Source organism: Alosa sapidissima, chromosome 22, assembly GCF_018492685.1.
Source record: "Alosa sapidissima isolate fAloSap1 chromosome 22, fAloSap1.pri, whole genome shotgun sequence".
NCBI classification, from domain to species: Eukaryota; Metazoa; Chordata; class Actinopteri; order Clupeiformes; family Clupeidae; genus Alosa; species Alosa sapidissima.
Genome location: NC_055978.1, coordinates 13,776,718 through 13,787,977, shown reverse-complemented (window position 1 = coordinate 13,787,977; position 11,260 = coordinate 13,776,718).

The following is an 11,260-nucleotide window of genomic DNA, read 5'->3' as shown; positions in this document are numbered from 1 at the left end:
AAAGCTGGGTCTATAGGCAAGTTTCAACAAGTTAGTAGTATTCCTCACACCAAACAATTACCATCAATTTGTCATAGTGAAATTGTTGCATTCTCACTGAATGTCAATGTCCCCTTCTCACTTCTCTCTGCTGGTTAGATTTCCAGGATATGTGGAAATTGGACGTGAAATGAGTGAGAGGGAGAGAGTGTAAGAAAGAATGAAAGCAAATGCTCTTATGCATGTCATCGTTATTACTGTAGAGTGTGGTTTGTTTTGGTCATGATTACCCGCGGGCTGTGTCTGTCCTTTCTGTGCTTATGCAAACAAGTGGACTACTACACCATGACACCGTAAGCACATACTGTATATTCCATTTCAACTTTGCTTAGTTTGAGTATGCTGACTGTAATGTTTTTTTTTTCTGTGATAGTATGCAAGAGTACAACAATTGTCTATTTTGCAATTTCTAAAGGACACATGCCCACCAAAGGCCCACTGCAAAAAAAAGTCTCATGTAAACCTCTCTTGCAGAAAGCTGGTATGTGGCTATACATGGCTGGGTATGTCTGCAAGGCCCTCTTCCTCCTTGCGCAAGAATGGTTGAGGTTTGGCAGCAGAAGGTGTATCTGACTGCTGCAGCCTGCTTCGCCTCGTGCTGTGAGGGACATTCAAGGAAATTTGCGCCTGTCAGTTCCCATCCGTCACTGTTCAAATGCCTCCGCCGGAACGTTCATCGCTCCTGGCCCACAGCAAGCATTCACAGGTTGACTCTTTCGATGATAACAAGCCTGTCTCCCTGGCTTGTTGTGTCTATCACAACCCACAACATGCATTTCTTGAAAGCAATATAGTAGGGCACACATTGGTCGCAACTTAAATGATCACACAATGACTGCATCACATTTTTATCACACTGACACACACACTTCAAATGACTTTACATTAGTGCACTAATAGATCCATCCCAGCTTTGGTACCCAGAAGGAAGACATAAAATGCAAATAGCCTGTGACTGATAACAATGAAGACAAAACGCTAATGTGAGGCAGTACCAATAAGACTAACAAGAAGACAACAAAACAGTAATTTGTTGTTCTCTCAGTGCCATTTTGCCCCCTTTTAAAGTCTTGCTTGTTTACCCTCCACTGATGGCAAATGGATCCATTAGCTTGTGCTGCTGCATTCATTGACTAAAAAGCCAAATCAGCGGCTAACCCTCTCCCGTCGAGCAATACAGGGTCAGATAAGGTGGAGCCAGCAACCTGTAAAGCCCGACTGTGGAAATGGACGTCTTGCTTAAGGGACAATGTCAGAATTGTGAGGAAGGTGATGTCTGCATCACCCCGCTAACACATTCCTAGCACAAAGGCAGACTATTTTTCTTTCCCAGCTAATGTTGGCAAGGTTTTTGGGGGCCAAGCAGTGAAGCTGCGAAGGCACCCATTGTGTTTGTACGTTTTTCTATTATTATTATTCCGCCATGGAAGTCAATGGCAGCCCATAGAACCGTCTGATCAAAAGTTGTGAAATTTGGCACAATGATTGGGGACAGTCCAATAATTAATTGAACCAAGTTTCCTGCCGGCACCTTGAGTGCTCTAGCGCCACCAACAGGCCAAAGTTGGATGTGTGTTCACGCATGTAACTTTTGACCCGTATGCCCGATTGTCAAAAATGAGGTATCATTGGAATCCTTAAACCAAGCCGAGTTCAACGCACCCTATCATGTTAATTTCCGCCATGATGGATTTTCCGCCATATTGGATTTTATTGAAAGTGAAACTATTATTCTTTTTCTATTATTATTATTCCGCCATGGAGAAGTGAAAGTTTCACTATGTGAGAAGTGAAACTAAAGTTTCACTTCTCACATAGTTTGTCCGACTTTCACGAAACTTAGTACATATGATCTTCAGACCAAGCAGCACAAAAGTTATCCCTTTTCGTCTTCGGAACTAAAACTGTTCTCCTGTAACAGCCAATCGAAATTCGTGGCGAAGCCGCCAAACAGGAAGTGAGCTCATTTCTCCGCAACCAGTTCATGTATCAATATAGCTGCAAGCAGCAATGAGGGGGCCAAGCAAGCAGTTGAGCAGAAGTTGGGATTGGATTGGACTGGACTGGACTGGACTTGACTGTGTTGTGTTAGATTGGAATGGATTGGACTTGATTGGATTGGATTGGATTGGACTGGACTGGATTCAAAGGTCACCGAATTTATTGTGTGTCCTCAAGATGTATTCCTAAGACCACATACCAAGTTTGGTTTAAATCTGTGAAAGTGTTGATAATTATAGCACCCCTAGTGGTGAAAGGTCACCAAAATAATTATGCAGTCTTAATATGTGGTCATGACTCCACATACCAAGTTTGGTTTAAATCGGTGAAAGTGTTGATAATTATAGCACCCCTAGTGGTCAAAGGTCACCAAAATAATTGTGCAGTCTTAATATGGGGTCATGACTCCACATACCAAGTTTAGTTTCAATCGGTGAAAGTGTTAATAAATATAGTGCCCCTAGTGGTCAAAGCACACCAAATTAAGTGTGCATCCTCAGGATGTAGTCCCAAGTCCACATACCAAGTTTGGTTGCGATAGGTGAAAGTGCTAATCATACCGCCCCTAGTGGTCAAACGTCACCAAATGTATTGTGGGTCCTTAGGATGTGTTCACGAATCAATGTACCAAGTTTGGTGTCAATACGAGAAAGTCTTCCTAATTATAGCGCCCCTAGTGGTCAAAGTACACTAAATGTATTGTGCATCCTCAGGATCGGATCCCGAGTCCATATACCAAGTTTGGTTTTGATACGTAAAGGCGTTACTGAGATATGAGCTAATTTCCTGTATCTCTAGCGCCCCCCTAGTGGTCGAAGGTCGCCAAATGTATTGTGTGTCCTCAGGATTGGGTCCCAAGTCCATATACCATGTTTGGTTTCCATATGTGAATGCATTGCTGAGATATGAGCCTAGTTCCTGTGATTATAGCGCCCCCCTAGTGGTCAAAAGACTCCAAATGTATTCTGCGTCCTCAGGATGGGGTCTCAAGTCCATGTACCAAGTTTGGTTTTGATACGTGAAAGCATTGCTGAGATATCCCTTCACTTCCTGTTTGGTGGCTTCGCCGCCAATTTTGATTGGCTGTTACGGGCGAACGGTTTTAGGTTTGAAGACAAAAAAAACAACTTTTTGAGGCTTGGACTGAAGATTATGTGTGTCAAGTTTGGTGTCAATCGGACAAACTTTGTGACCTGTGAAAACTTTTAGGTGTTTTTGATTAAATCCAATATGGTGGCCGGATCAATTACGTTGACGTCACAAATTCACATATGTCGGACTTACGACCTCCCATAGTATTAACAATCACCATTAGTAAGTTTTAATTCCAAACACAACACCCGTTACAGGCCAAAAGGTAAATTTGCTAATTATAGCGCCACCTATAGATCAAAAGTCATTATATTTATTGAGCCTCCTCCTTATTTGGTCCTGACCCCATGTACCGAGTTTGGTTTTGATACGTGAAAGCTTTGCTGAGATATCACTTCACTTCCTGTTTGGTGGCTTCGCCGCCAATTATGATTGGCTGTTACGGGTGAAAGGTTTTAGATTTGAAGACAAAAAGGGATAACTTTTTTGAGGCTTGGACTAAAGATTGTGTGTGTCAAGTTTGGTGTCAATCGGACAAACTTTGTGACCTGTGAAAACTTTTAGGTGTTTTTGATTAAATCCAATATGGCGGAAAATCCATCATGGCGGAAAATGACTTCATAGGATGCGTTGAACTCGGCTTGGTCCAAGGATTCCAACGATACCTCATATTTGACAAGCCAACGGGTCAAAAGTTACTTGTATGAACGCACGTCCAACTTTGGCCTGTTGGTGGCGCTAGAGTGCTCGAGGTGCCAACTTGAAACTTGGTGAAATGAATCATGGGACTGTGCCTAATTTGTGTGCCAAATTGTACAACTTTTTGCATGGTGCTTGACGGTTCTATGGGCTGCCATAGACTTCCATGACGGAATAATAATAATAATAGGAAAACGTAGAAACACAATGGGTGCCTTCGCAGCTTCGCTGCTTGGCCCCCAATAACCAAACTTAGTACGTGGACTCATAACCAGATCCGGAGGATGTTCAAAAACGTTGGTGACCTTTCACCTGTAGGGGGCACTGCAAAATGTGTTTTGGCCTGTAGCTGCTGTTGTGTTTGGAATTAAAATGTACTAGTGGGGTCTGTTAATACTGTTGGAGGTCCATAGGCTGACCCATGCCAAATTGTGATGCCATCGTAATTAATTCGGCCGCCATATTGGATTTAATCAAAAACACCTAAAAGTTTTCACAGGTCACAAAGTTTGTCCGATTTTCATGAAACTTGGTGCAGATGATCTTCAGACCAAGCCTCAAAAAAGTTATCCCTTTTTGTCTTCAAATCTGAAACCGTTCTCCCGTAACAGCCAATTAAAATTGTCGGCAAAGCTGCCAAACAGGAAGTGAAGTGATATCTCAGCAAGGTTTTCTCGTGTCAAGACTAAACTTACTACATGTGCTCAGGACCCAATTAGGAGGAGGCTCAAGAAATTTGGTACATTTTGACCACAGTGTGGCGCTATAATCACAGGAAGTAGGCTCATATCTCAGCAATGCTTACACATATTGAAACCAAACTTAGTACATGGACTTGAGACCCCATCCTGAAGACGCACAATAAATTTGGAGTCTTTTGACCACTAGGGGGCGCTATAATCACAGGAAGTAGGGTCATATCTTAGCAATGCTTTCACATATAGAAACCAAACTTGGTATATGGACTTAGGACCCCATCCTGAGGACACACAATCAATTTGGTGACATTTGTCCACTAGGGGGGCGCTAGAGATACAGGAAATTAGCTCATATCTCAGCAACGCCTTTAAATATCGAAACCAAACTTGGTATATGGACTCGGCACCCGATCCTGAGGACGCACAACACATTTGGTGTACTTTGACCACTAGGGGCGCTATAATTAGGAAGACTTTTTCGTATCGACACCAAACTTGGTACGTTGATTCGTGAACACATCCTAAGGACCCACAATTTATTTGGTGTACTTTGACCACTAGGGGTGCTATAATTATCAACACTTTCACCGATTTAAACCAAACTTGGTATGTGGACTTAGGAGTCAGGCTGGTGCAAAATTCCGAATTTTAGAATGGATCTCCATTCAATTCACGAATTGGAATTTGAATTGAATTGGCTCCGCCCCACAGGAAGTTGAATTTGAATTGGAATTGGAATGACAGGAAGTGGAATTAAATTCATGGCAATTCAATGCAATTCCACAGTCAAACAACAGGAAGAATGTGTTGAATCTCACATGCATTCAGTTTTGGGAAAGTTACTTTGGATTGTAAAATTGAATAGCTATTCTTACTTAAAATGTTTAGTTAGTATAACTAAGTTTTTGTCTTTTGTTGATTATGTTGATTTTGCTTTTTGAGATAACTTGGCTAAAAGGAGTAATTTAAGTGAACATGATCATTTAAATCGAGTAAACTATACTTGAATTGCTTAAGTTTTGCTACACTGTGAAGTTAGTTAGTTAGTTAACCTTACTTAACCTGTTAGTTAACTGTAGTTTAAAAAAAAAAAAAAAAACATGCAAACCGATTGCCTTGAAATTACAGACTAATCTGGGATAGGAATTCCAAGTTGTACTACACTCTGAAAGTATAGTACAATGAAGGGGAGACCTCACTATGTACCACCAATATGTGGCACACACCTGGGTTTGTCCAGCGGTTTAGGGAACCCCCTAATCTTTGATGTCCACAGTGAGTCAGGACTTTGTTTTACCACTTCATTCATAGGCCTGATTTTGGCATTTCAGTGTCTCCATGATGTTGTGAAGGCATTGGGGTTGATATTAATATCCTGACCAGAGATGAGAGTGCATGTAATGGACAGCCACTAACACCACCATGTCAAATAGCAACATAAGTTTGCAAGGAGAGCACCCATAAAAATCCTAATCAAGCTCACATTTAGCCTTAGTAACTTAGCAGAGACAGGGTACCTGTATGTATGGTTTCCAGCTACAGATCTGTGTCTATCTATAACTGTCAGCACTAGTTCTACTCACAGGTTTGGTCTGTTTTGGATAGTCATTGATGGGGTGATGTATCAATATAAATCACATATCAATTACACAACAACACTATATATAGCCTTTAGTGTCACCGTCACTTTGTTATTGTAACTTAAGATTGAATTTCAGGAAAGATTAATATGTGATCCTTTAAACAATATGTAGGCCGGGTCTGTGGTATTCTGGAAATGCATTTTTGTCATATCAGTTAGCTGAACTGTGACATTAGTTAGCACAACTTCAATACACCTGTGTTAAATAAACATACAGTATACTTTACTTGTAATTGTAATGACCAAGTTAGTTATGAAGCTAGCGAAGCGGTCATATAGGGATTGTCAAAGTTTTTTTTTTTTTCTTCCGTCATCTACTTCCTGAATTTTTGGTCAACGATACCCGGGACACCGAATCACCGGGACACATGAAATTTGGTGGGTATGTAGCCCCACTAGACTTTTACGGAAAAATTTCGTTTCGTCCCCGGGGTACACTCCCCCCCCCCCGTGCTGGGCCCCCCGAACCGCAAAAAAAGCAGTTTTTCCTAAATAACTACCTGAACCGTGGCACCGAGGATGAAGAATCTTTTATGGTATGTTGGTCTCAAGGGCCCACATCAATCTGGCCCATAATCACTCATTTGTGATTTGCACCCCCCCCCGGTAAAAAATGAAAATGCAATATTATTCTGCTTTAATCGCCCCTATCTTCAGTTAAGATGTTCAGAACTGCACCAAATTTTATTTGTATGATTGACCTGGCATTCTCTGGGGGTATGCCAAATTTCGAATTTCATCCATGGGGGGGGGGGGGGGGGGGGGGGTCTTAAAAAAAATAGATTATGTGTACATTTAGTGACTGTACACTCATTGGCCTGTAGATGGCGGTGCACACATATACACATGCACACACACACAGGCACCCACATACTATCGGTATTAGAACGGCGGATACATAATTACAAATTCAGTAGGATTAAAAGAAAGCCAAAATATATATTCATCATCATCATCATGGCTGCATTTCCAGTATTGGCGATAAGTAGTCGTTTGTCCACTAGATGGCGCATGGTTGCAGTGAGACGTAATTTTGTTGGAAGTTAAACGTGGGTTGGAATAACAATGGACGCTTCCTACAAGGACTATAGTTTACCGCAGAGAACGTCTAATAAGGATAGGATGATGTTCACATGAAATGTAATTCCCATTTCTTCTTGAAGCCGAAATAAATCGGAGGATGTTTATCGGACATGCTTGGTTTTTACTGCAGGTACGTTAATCTTATAATATCAATAAGGACCTAGGTAATGTTACCGTTAGCGTTGGTTGAGTGATGGAGGCCAATTTGATTGATTGCATTTGTAGAAAACTATAAATGCGGTTATACCAAGCAAATTGATAGCAGCACTGTAATTGTATCTTTCGATACAATTTCGATTGTATCTGTCATTTGTTGCATGTGCTACAAAAATCATTCTGTGCAATGGAAGATTTACCAACGTTACACCGGTCTGATACAGTTTTGCCTATACATGCGTGAGACTGACACGCCTGTTTATTTTGTTTTAAGTGCGTGAGGGTGTGAGAGGGGAATCGATGTGCTTTGATTCCAGCTTGGTAGTTGTAGTGTGTGAAATTAAAAAGCACGTATGTGTGAAGTATCCAAACAATGACACCTTCATTTCATTATGGCTGCTTTAGCAACACACCTTAAGCTACTGTGTAGTGGGTCCCATTTAGAAGTGGCTACTTCATTCGCGCTTTCCTTGACTCATGGAGCTGCGTGAATTTTATTACAACTTTTCGCCACGATATGGCAGTTTAAGTCCACTTGATACTGTAAGGCGTAAGCCATTGGTTTCCAAAGGAGATTTTATTTGTGTCGCCAGCATAGCCTATTGACAATTTATGTTGTAAATAGGCCTACCTTATAAGCCTACCTGTAGCTTAGGGAAGCGAACAGCTTTCTATTTGGATCTAGTGTGTTAGTTACAGTTTTGTCATAACTCCCTGATTTGAATAGAATAGAATAGCATTTAGAATAGCCAGAGCGTGAACAATATCGGGTGCCTATGGACTAGGCTTGGTGAACCCAGCCTGATCTGCCCGCTATTTATTTTTTGATTTCTTAAAAGATTGAGGTTAGTCTGGTGAAAGCCAGACTAGCCATGGACCTCAGTTACACAATGCAAGGAAACATGAATCAGCCTATATTTGCACGAACAATAACGGACAACAGCTCTTCAACTTTGGCCCGTTAAAATGTGTATGAACAGTCTAGCGACGCATTTCATCAAGGCCCATTTGGACATGTCAGTTATTTGCACCACTAGATGTAAAAGAGCATTTCGTTTCAGACTACTGTTACTTAATTTGTGCATTAACAATAACGTTTCAGACTACTGTTACTTAATTTGTGCATTGACAATAAAGTATTACATGAACTAAAGATGACTAAAATCTTATGTAGAAGAAGAAACATTCACAAAAAATCCATCCATCCAAAAATGACCTTTGTTTTTGATAGCTGTTGAAAACGGCACGGAACTGACAGAGATGTTTTTTTTTATAAATAAATAAATAAATAAATAAATAAATAAATAACATTATGCTGATACCTTTTGCTTTTCCCAAATACAATGTAGCCTACAGGTGTAAGTGACCTTTCATCAATCCAGTTGCAATGGATGAACTGTGATGAACTGCCCTACTTGTGATTGTTTAGAGATGTTAAAGGTTTTATAACAATGCTACATCTTCTTTGGCTATTCTACAATCTATTCACCTTTTCAGCACCAGTAGGCTACTCTCTGTGCAGCCGCACACACACACACTCAGGCATGCCAAACGAGCATACACAAACGTTTCAAGAGTGGGGGATGGAGTAAAATATGGAGACAAATTGAAGTGTGATTTATTTTCGCGGAACGGATGTACAGGACTGAGCGGCGGTCATATTTTGTACCGCTATGCGGTACATCTAGTTGAAATTGCAATTCTGTGTAGGCTACTGTACTGTAAGTGCACTACACTAAGTGAGCATTTGTTTGCACAACTTGACATTACAGACAAATCTGGAATGGGAATTGCATAGACAATCAGTTTGCATGCTTTTGTTAACAGGTTAACTAAGATTATAAACTAATTTTATAGTGTAGCACAAACTTCAGCAGTTCAAGTATAGTTTACTTGTCTGTTTACTTTTCTACATCAAAATGAAGTAACACTCATTTTACGCAAGTAATCTCAACAAAAGACAAAACCTGAATTCTACTTACTATAACATTTTAAGTAAGTAAAACTATTATGTTTTACAGTGTGGAAATATAATTTTTTACTGTTTTAAGTTACAAGTTGTGTGTTTAATGCTATCATATCTGACATATACTGTTAGGGTTCATTGTAAAACACTACCCTTAAATTATATGAATTTCTTCGAATTTCAATTCTACTTCCTTTAATTCAAATTCGAATTGTAATTCTACATCCTGTTTTTGACCTTCATTCAAATTCAATTCAAATTCAAGAATTTAATTGGAATTTATGAGTCATTCTCAATTCAATTCTGAATTGTGCACAAGCCTGTTAGGAGTACATCTTGAGGACACACAATAAATTCGGTGACCTTTGAATCCAGTCCAGTCCAGTTCAATCAAGTCCAATCCAATCTAACACAACACAGTCAAGTCCAGTCCAATCCAATCCAATCCCAACTCCTGCTTAACTGCTTGGCCCCCTCATTGCTGCTTGCAGCTATATTTTCCCCTTGATATTCCCTCCCCCCTTTTTTATATGTGTTGACCTTTAGCTATTTTTGCCATGCCTCTCCTCTCCTCTCCACTCCTCTGTTCCCTTCTCCTCCGGCTGCCCTGTGAGTAGGATGTATTTCAGTGATTACTGTTCACGAAATGGGCCTCCATTAGGACGGATGGCGCCGAAGCACACCATGTGGGCTAAAATAAAACTCGGATACAAAGGATGGAGGTGCTGCGGGATATTCGCTCATAATAGACGAGGTAACTTTGTTAGGCCTTTCTCTTTTTGTGCATCTGGCTGCCATGGGCTGGAAGCGAACTGTTTTTCGGTTGTCCATTCACATGTGTGTGTGGTTCCATCTGCCACGGCACAGTTGATGAGTCTTCATCAAATCTGCTACAGTTGAAATAGAAAAGCTAGATGAAATAATATCTGCTTAAGGTCAAAGGTCAATGATACATGAGCTCATACGATATTGCTTAAACACATATGCCACATCTCCTAAACATGTTCACAGTTTTTCACCAGCATTGTCATATTTACTATATAAACGTTTCATAACATGGTTAGCCACTCACTGTCATGAGGTCACAGGTCAAGGTCAAATTTTGTCCAGGGAAATTTTTTTGTGGATTTCTTCTGTTCTGGCTGCTGGAGGCTACACAAAGACAAAGAGAATATCATTGAGCAGTACTGTCTATCTTTATCATCTGACCTACAGTGCATGTTTATTATTTATTCCCTTCTTAACCAGGAATTAGTTTTTGTTGACATGTGGATTAACATGGTTAGGTTTAGGTTTGTGACATCAGTGAATTCCTTTGGTTGGTCAGGTTTTGATCTGCAAGGTCTAGTCTGAAGACCAAAATGCACAAAACATATTCCATACACACATCTTGTTAATGAAAATTGTGGGGTTTTTAACCTTTCAAGTTTGTGCACCCTATCAAGTTCCTTGATATTGATGTTGTTTTTGTGTGAATGTGTGAATCTCATTTGAGGTTTGACTCAGGTCGGGTCTGGGTCTGGGCAACTTGGTAACTCTCCTGGTAACTGGTGGGCTTCACTGGGCGTTCCCCTACACGCAGACCGATCCCCTTTCGCTTGGTCTGTGAATTATCCTGAAATCAAGGCTAAAGACCTTTTTTCCTTCTCCAAAGGAGAAGAAAGGACAGGACTGTGTGCCGTGCTTCACCGGACGCCATTGTTGGCCACCCACTGCCTCGCCCCCTCCTCTCCCTCCAACCCCTTGTCCAACCTTTTCCACAGGCTGCCTCCTGAGAGCTTGTGACAGTGGCAGTTGTGAGGTCTGCTGTTGGGCTCCCTGTGGCGTGAGGAGCTGTCACCTTGCATTCACCTCCTCTTTACTTCTGCTCCGCAGACTGATCTC